Below are 7,538 nucleotides of genomic sequence, written 5' to 3' on the forward strand. Positions count from 1 at the left end.
TTAACAGAAATCTGTGCAGTTTCCTTTTATTCACGACCTTTTGATGAACAGATATTAAACTCAAACAAATCAAATCCCTGCTAACAAAACCAGTAATGACATTTGATTACGACTTATGAGGAGAGAGTAAGGGATTTTCCTGTGAGGAACATCTGCTGTGGCTGCAACAACTTCCTCTATATATAATCAGTTTGTACAGTACAGTTTATTATCCACAGTAATAAAAAATAAATCTGTGATTCTTTTGGGTCAATTCAATGCTTACAGAATATAGAGACAGCCGCGGTGGCTGATCTATTCGACCTACTGAGGCTGCTCTGCAGTGTCACGGGACTGCAGGTGTCTGCAACATTTCACAGGTAGCCTGTATATGCCAGTACACCAGCTGCATGTGCAGACGACGCATGCTGCAACAGTGATTTGTTAGGAAACACAGCCCGCTATAGCTCAACCTGTTCTCCTGTCCTCATTCTGTCAGAAAACTTTAAAAGTAAAAGAAGGATGCAGACACACTCTGAGAAACTGAAAACGCAGTGGATGCAGTGGCCATTTTAACCCAATTTCTCCCTCTGATCATGAGTAGTGTGAGAAACCAAATAGCTTCTGAGTAATTCACTTTTAGAAACCCTCCCCCAAAACATGTGACCATGAAAACAGTTGAGATAAGATAAACTAGGCAGAGGTGCTGGCCGATCCTCTGCAAGCTACACTGCCGCTTCAGCCGAGTGCCAAGAGAAAATAGCCTCACACGTCTCAAGTCACCAGTTCAAAATAAGATGATTATGAGTAACTAGCTAACCAGAAGTAATCTTACATCACACCAATGTAAAAATATACCAGTATATTTTTATTTGCTTTCTACCCTTTCATAACCTTGAAAAGCAACTTCCTGGCTGTGGTGTCGCTGCAGAAAACAGCTTGATAAGCGCAGCGTTTAGAAACAACAAAAGTTCCTGTAATGTGGTTCACTTTAATGATCCCAATCAGCCACAGCTCTGCATTTATTTTACATACATTTAAAATAAGTAGGCCAATGGCTTTGTGCAGCTCTATCGGTTTACAAACTGATATCTGTGGGATTAACGAACACACCGAGTGACATTTAATCAGTCAAAGCCGAATATGAAAGCTAGCTCTCCCGCAGTCCGTGAGAAATAACAGCTCAGCGATATAGAAGCAAATCTTTTACATTCACAATTTTACGCAATTACATCCAACAGGATGTTTAGACAATTAAAACTGAAGGCTGGAGATGTGGCTGGCTTTAGGTCCCCTCCCCCATCTTTGAACCACTGTCAGATCTGCAGCGGGTTTGGAGACAACAAACCATTAGTGGGGGCCATATGGCTCTTTTCTTTCAAAGGATGGCAGAGGGCCATTCTGTGGACTGGCTGAACGTTTACATGCATTTTAAGGAGGTCTGTATAATTTGGGGGGTTTGGACGTTTGCAAAAATTTAAGTTGGTGGGAATTTGGGTAAAGTGGGGGAAGAGTCCGAGGAATACTGCATCTCTGCTTTGGATGTGATTTATGTGAGAATAAAGAGCACGGTGTGTTCACATCTGAGTCACAGTGGCATTCATCCCATTTCTGGAAATATGAATAGCTATAAAACAGGAAGCATTTTTAATAAATGCAAATCGAATCTCTGAGCTTTCTCTCGGGGATCGGGGGGGTTCATTTAATTTTGAACGCGACAGACGGGGACACCGATGATACCCTGATGTTTAACTGGCATCGCTGCGCGGTCAGCAGGTCTCATATAATCAGATCTGCTGCACACACCCACAAACGCTTCCCACAGCTGCAGAATGTGGTCAACACCTTGTTTCAGCAAAATGTATTACACATGCAGCGACTGTGCACAGAATAAAATTACAAGGTGATGTTTATCGGCCGAGCGGCACAATAAACAACATTAAATCTAATGAAGTCGTGCATTGTTGTAATCTTACTCTGAGCATTTTTGTGGCCTCGTTAAGGACCCAACCAGATGAAATTTACAGGGTTAAAAAACTGCACTGTAAATGTCAATTTTGAGCTTCAATATTATAGTTTATATTTTCAGCTAACCAGGTGACGCAGACTAACACAAACAAGCACTAGTCCCCTGTTCTTTTTAAATCCACATGTTCATACAAAGCTCATCTTCCAGTCATGATTCCTTCTATCCACAAACCATTTTCAAATATAATGATCCAAGACCCCGCAGTTCCCACACAGTCTGCACTTTAGACAGATATTTATCTGAATAATAAAACTAATAATAAATATAAAGTCTATTCTTAAAGGGTCCAAGAGCTGTTCTGACACTTTCTTTTTGCATGCAGAAGCTTCATACTTCATACATAATGTGTCATTTAACACGTACAGCAACATTATTAATATTTCTATACTAAACCTTTTAATTAACAACATGTGAAAATTGTGACACACATGCTCATGCAATGAAAACACTGTGAAAGCCTCCTGTCAACAGGTTTTCCCCCCACCCACTTCTATAATGCCTGGGTCACAAGGTAACAACTTGAAGCTGTGCACCCCTACACCAGCTGACAGCTATAATTTTCCACTTTCTGGTCTGTCCCCTTATTTCAACCCATTCCTGAGCATGTGATTGCCAGCGTGTCAAAAGGAAGTGTGAATGCAAACTTGCAGCAAAGGACTTTCTAGTTAAACCACAATTCAGTAAATGAGAAATGGAAAGACGGAAACGAGGAGGGAGTAAATACTGAGCTGTATGATTACTTTTTTCCCACCACTGAGACGGCAGCAGTCGTCACAGAGGCAGCGATCGCTGCCGACGCTTAAGTGAAAGGATTCATTAAGGTTCTGCATACATTTGGACATGACTATACTTAAACAATACTGGGAAACCTCTTTATAAATATTACCCAGATAACACCACCAGGCATTTCCTTTAAACTGAGTTAACAGTAGTTCCTCAAAGCAGATGCAAATGAGAGGTGGGAAAGTTATGTAGGGGTTAGGATTAGTGATATTACTAAGCCAGACAGTCGGTTAACTGTTTGAATCTTGGCTCGCTGCAATGCTGTCCTGAGATAAAGGCGATGTTTAAGCTTGATATGAAAATAAAAGTACCACAGAATACTTTAATACTACAGCAAAAGTATGAGGTCATCTCCCATTTCTTTATATTTTGCCTCCAAGGACCTAGACTTTCAATTTCTAAATAAATAAATAAAAGTTTTCTGGAGCTTTTTTCCTTTGGAGCTGCCTGCAGCCTTCGTACCAGACCATTTTCAGAGGAATGCTTCTTATTGTTTGTTTGTTTGTTGTGTCACTGACCTATGAATCACTAAAGCATAAAAAGGTCCATAACTCAAAAGATGAATCAGTATCATCCCCACACAGCAAACCTGGCAAAGAAGCCGTTTCCAGCTGTGTCTTTAGGCACTTGTTGATAGCAGCCTGTTGCAAAAACATGTCATTTGGTCCCATTTCTTCAAGCATGAAGTAGTACTTTTGTACCAACAAGGTGATTCACAAAAACTACCATCACCACCCCAGAGCCCGAACCTGAACATTACTGAAACACAGAAATGGGACAGAAATGGAATAAAAAGCGATCAACATCCTGGAGAACTATTCCTGAAACTACTTTAAAGAAATCATACCAAACACTGATTTTCAGGCTCATTAGAAAATTGGACCATCTCTGGCTTTGCTCTGTATAATGGACTTAGATTTACAGTTGCACTTTTCCATAAATCGCTGCAACTTTTCCTTGGTTTTCCTACCAAAATACAAGAAAGGAGGGTCGACTCGAGCTTTAGCGCAGCTCTGTGTACGAGTATACGTCACCTTTGATTGTGCAACAATAATGAATTAGGGCTACAATCTCTCAGGTCTTCATGTGCCACATGCACGACAGTTTGCAACAACAGCTGACACTTCCGGGATAATTCTGGCTGGATTTATGTCACCCAACACAAAATAAGTGGGATCCTTTCATTGTGACAGAAACCTAACCGGGCCCGCGGACACTGCACTGCAGCGAGTCTGCCTCGATTCTCGGACGTTCACACAACGGATGCAGCTCCGCTACTGGGTGTCACTGACACGCTTTGACAAACAGACGTGCTGCTATCACCCGCGACCACAACCGGTCCAAAAACTGGGAATGCTGCCCGATAGCGTGTCTTAAAATGGGGCTTTGAAGACGGACGGTGAAAGGGTTAACGCATTATGAGCCGCCTCACATTAACTTCCTATAACAGCTCCGTCAATGTAGTGCCTGGTAACCTTAAAAATAAAACACATAGCAACAGCAACTGAAGTAAAAACACTGCAACACATTTAGGACTTTACTGTAAAAACGTTTTCATTAACAAAATAAAAGAAGGAGCTCGTAAAAAGCTACGAGCTCAAGCAAACTGACTTTAACGTACCTTTGCCGTCTGTTTTTCTCATCGTCGCGGTGTAATCCTCAAAAGCATTCCCCGCGATTCAACCAACTGCTGACAAATAATAATAATAATAAAACAAAAATAATAATCTACTCTTCTTCCCCCTCTCCTTTCTCCTTTGGTGGAAATAAGGCTGATTTACAGCACGCAGGCTAAGAACGGTGAAGTCCCAAACAGACAAAGCTCAATCAGTTTGAAGGTTTCAATCCGAGGAGAAAAGAACCTGAAATGAAAGAGAGGGAAACGCGAAGACCACGTAAACGCGCTCATTAAACAGCAAAGAATCGTTTGGGGGGATAAAAATTCCTCCTTCCTCGCAGGCGGTGTGATTTCAGACCGGCTAACCAGCTAGCCTGTCGCTACTTCCTTTCTCTGTGCCTAAATAACAGCAGCGGCAGGCTGAGCTGAAAAAGTTGAGGAAAAGGCACACACACCAGATTCTATACAATAAAGACACCCTGTTGCTCACAGGGGTTTGTAGGACAGCAGCGCCCCCTGCTGGGTTAGCGGTGGTACTACAGGTGTCACACAAAGGCTTTGTGTTTTACCCGCGTTTTCTTCTTGTTTGTTTGTTTTTTCCGCCTCAGTGGGCTACATAAAATAGCAGCTAAATAGCAGCTAAAATAGCTAATCTCCACTTTGTTTTGTATTATTTGTATTCTGACACCACTAGTTTTACTGGAGCATTCCGTTGGAGAATTCCTCTGTTGGCGAGGTGCGCCTGCTGCTTGCGGCGCAGGGAGGAGAGGGCGGGGCGATGGAGGACTTATAATTTTTTTTTTTAAACCTTTATTTAAACATCAGTACAATACAAAATGGAACTAGAAAGTGCATTTTCTGAAGAAACTGCAGTGTGAATGCTTGAATCTGAATGTATGCACTGAAATGAATAAATTGCTGAATTTTAAATTAAAAAGTTTGAATGAAATAAAAAACAAAACAAAAAACAGAATTTAACCTGAAAACAAAAGTGCAGAACTTATTATAGCTGACGTTTACACAGAAAAAGTTGGAAAATAGCTGAAAATGTTTTAAATGTAAATTAGAAAAACCTAAGTAATGAGAAAAAAATTTAGAGTCAGAAAACATCTGAATGAATATTAAAAGTTCATACTCTTTGAATCACTGAATGACTAAAATGTGATCCCTCCAATTGGATCCACACAGTTTAAAATTTTTAAATGTTTGAGCTTTGAAAGACACAGTGTTGGAAAGAGAACAACGATGGCGACGTTTTGAGGGTAAAATGATAGCTGTAGAGCAAACACTGTGGACACAGCAGCAGTTGAAAGAGAAGTGTTTAAGATGAATCTTGGAAGAGTGGCAGGCAGAGCTCGTTAGGCAGGCAGGTGTGACACGCACACAGATATGCGCCTCACTTTTGATGCTTAAAATGAACAGAAAAGTCAGGCCGAAACAAATCGTTCCCAAATGAAAAGTACAGGTCGTATTGACAAAATTCTTTCACCGTGAGTGGTAGCAATGTCTGGTCTACTGAATTCTCAGTTTTCATGCCTGTGGAGTTTATTATATGGACGTGGTGACAGTGGAAAGACACCATGCTCTTCTGATTTTCAAACGAACCTCCTGAGCCATTTTAACATTAGAGTCTATGGAAGAGTTGGAGGGAGGAGGCTGTGCATTGGTGACATTTATGAAAGAACCATAACACCTAGTACAATAGTAAACACATTGGAAGAAAGAGGACAGCGATGGCTACGTTTTGAGGGTAAAATCAGACCTGTAGAGCAAACGCTGCGGACACAGCAGCAGTTTTAAAAAAAGATTTTAAGATTAATTTTTTCGCTCCTCTCACTCTAGCAGGTCAGCTGTCTCACTCTAGCCCCAACATTCCGTCCCATACACACCCATTATAAACTCTGAAACGGGTGAAAAAACATCATGAAACTTAAACTGGAACTGAAGAAAAAGTATGACAGATATTGAAAAGATAAATACAAGTTGAATAGTTGAATGTCTTGGCTTCGTTTTAAATTTTGAATGGTGGCTCTATGTCAATGTATGTGGAAGTAGTTAGATTTGAAAAATGAGTAAGTTGAATGAGGATTTGAAGGGTCTCCCCATTGAAATACATGGGAAATTTTTGTTGAAAAAAGTTGAATAAAATTAAAAATATAAATGTTAAAAATGAGAAAAATAGAAGCAGTCATGTCCAAAAGAAGAGGAATCTAACGGTGTTTGAATGGTTTTTCTAAGTTGAACGGTTTTGAAGGAGATGGAGTACAAAAAACGTACGGAACATATAATAATAATAAATAAAATAGAATAAAGATGTAGAAGAACAATACTGTGAATGCTTTGACAAGCATTCACACTAATTAAACAGTACCACAATAATGGTGTTGTACTTACAAAAGAATTGTATGTATAGATAAACAAATACAAGAACAGTATTCAAAAACAACAATATAAATATGCGAGGGGGAAAGTAACTGATCAAGCCAAAGAATAAAGTGATTGAAAGATTTGGATTTTTTCACAAACACCAATAGTTTTTATAGCTTTTGGGTTAGTGGAGTTCTTAATTAAGTTAAAATACTGTACAAGTTCAAAGGAGAATACATAAAAAGAGGGATGTCTTCCTAAACATTTGGACTTATGAATATGAAATTTAGCCATTAAAATTAACAAGTTAATCATATATCTGTTATCAAAGTTGAATTGTTTTTGGTTTTTGTGCAGACCAAACAAAACATATTTCCAAAACAGTACAAATCCTTTTAATATATATTCTGAAATAAAAACACAAAAACTTTGCCAAAAATCTTGTACAAGGTTACAAAACCAAAAAAGATGTGTAGTAGATTCCTTGGAAGTTTTACAAAAGCTACAGCTTGTATCAATGTCTAATTTGAATTTGCTTTGAAGATAATCTTTAGAAGGATAAATTCTGTGTATTAACTTATAAGAAATATCTTTAATTTTGTTGGTAATTAAAAACTGATTAGGGAGTCTCCAAACTTCGTTCCACATAATACCATCTGACAGCCGGTTCCAGAAAAAAATGACATATGGTAGCGTGGTTATGGTACTCTGAAATAAAGCTCTGATTGATTTATTGTTGTTTTTAGATTGCTTAGAAAAGCA

General features: G+C 39.2%; 1 protein-coding gene across 8 annotated transcripts in view; it reads right to left on the reverse strand.

The window, feature by feature from the left end:
- myo9bl (myosin IXb-like) overlaps positions 1 to 5,050 on the reverse strand; it is a 64,247-nt gene extending 59,197 nt beyond the window's left edge. For 3 of the 8 annotated variants that reach the window (XM_085150866.1, XM_085150869.1, XM_085150867.1), the window contains exon 1: positions 4,413 to 5,047. The gene's annotated coding sequence lies outside the window, so the exon portion shown is untranslated. Of the gene's footprint in view, positions 1 to 4,412 lie in introns of all 8 variants that reach the window. The other 5 variants (XM_085150863.1, XM_085150861.1, XM_085150864.1 and 2 more) reach the window with 3 other exon arrangements.
- Between the last annotated feature and the right edge of the window lie 2,488 nt (positions 5,051 to 7,538).

Source organism: Neolamprologus multifasciatus, chromosome 23 (assembly GCF_963576455.1).
Source record: "Neolamprologus multifasciatus chromosome 23, fNeoMul1.2, whole genome shotgun sequence".
NCBI lineage: Eukaryota > Metazoa > Chordata > Actinopteri > Cichliformes > Cichlidae > Neolamprologus > Neolamprologus multifasciatus.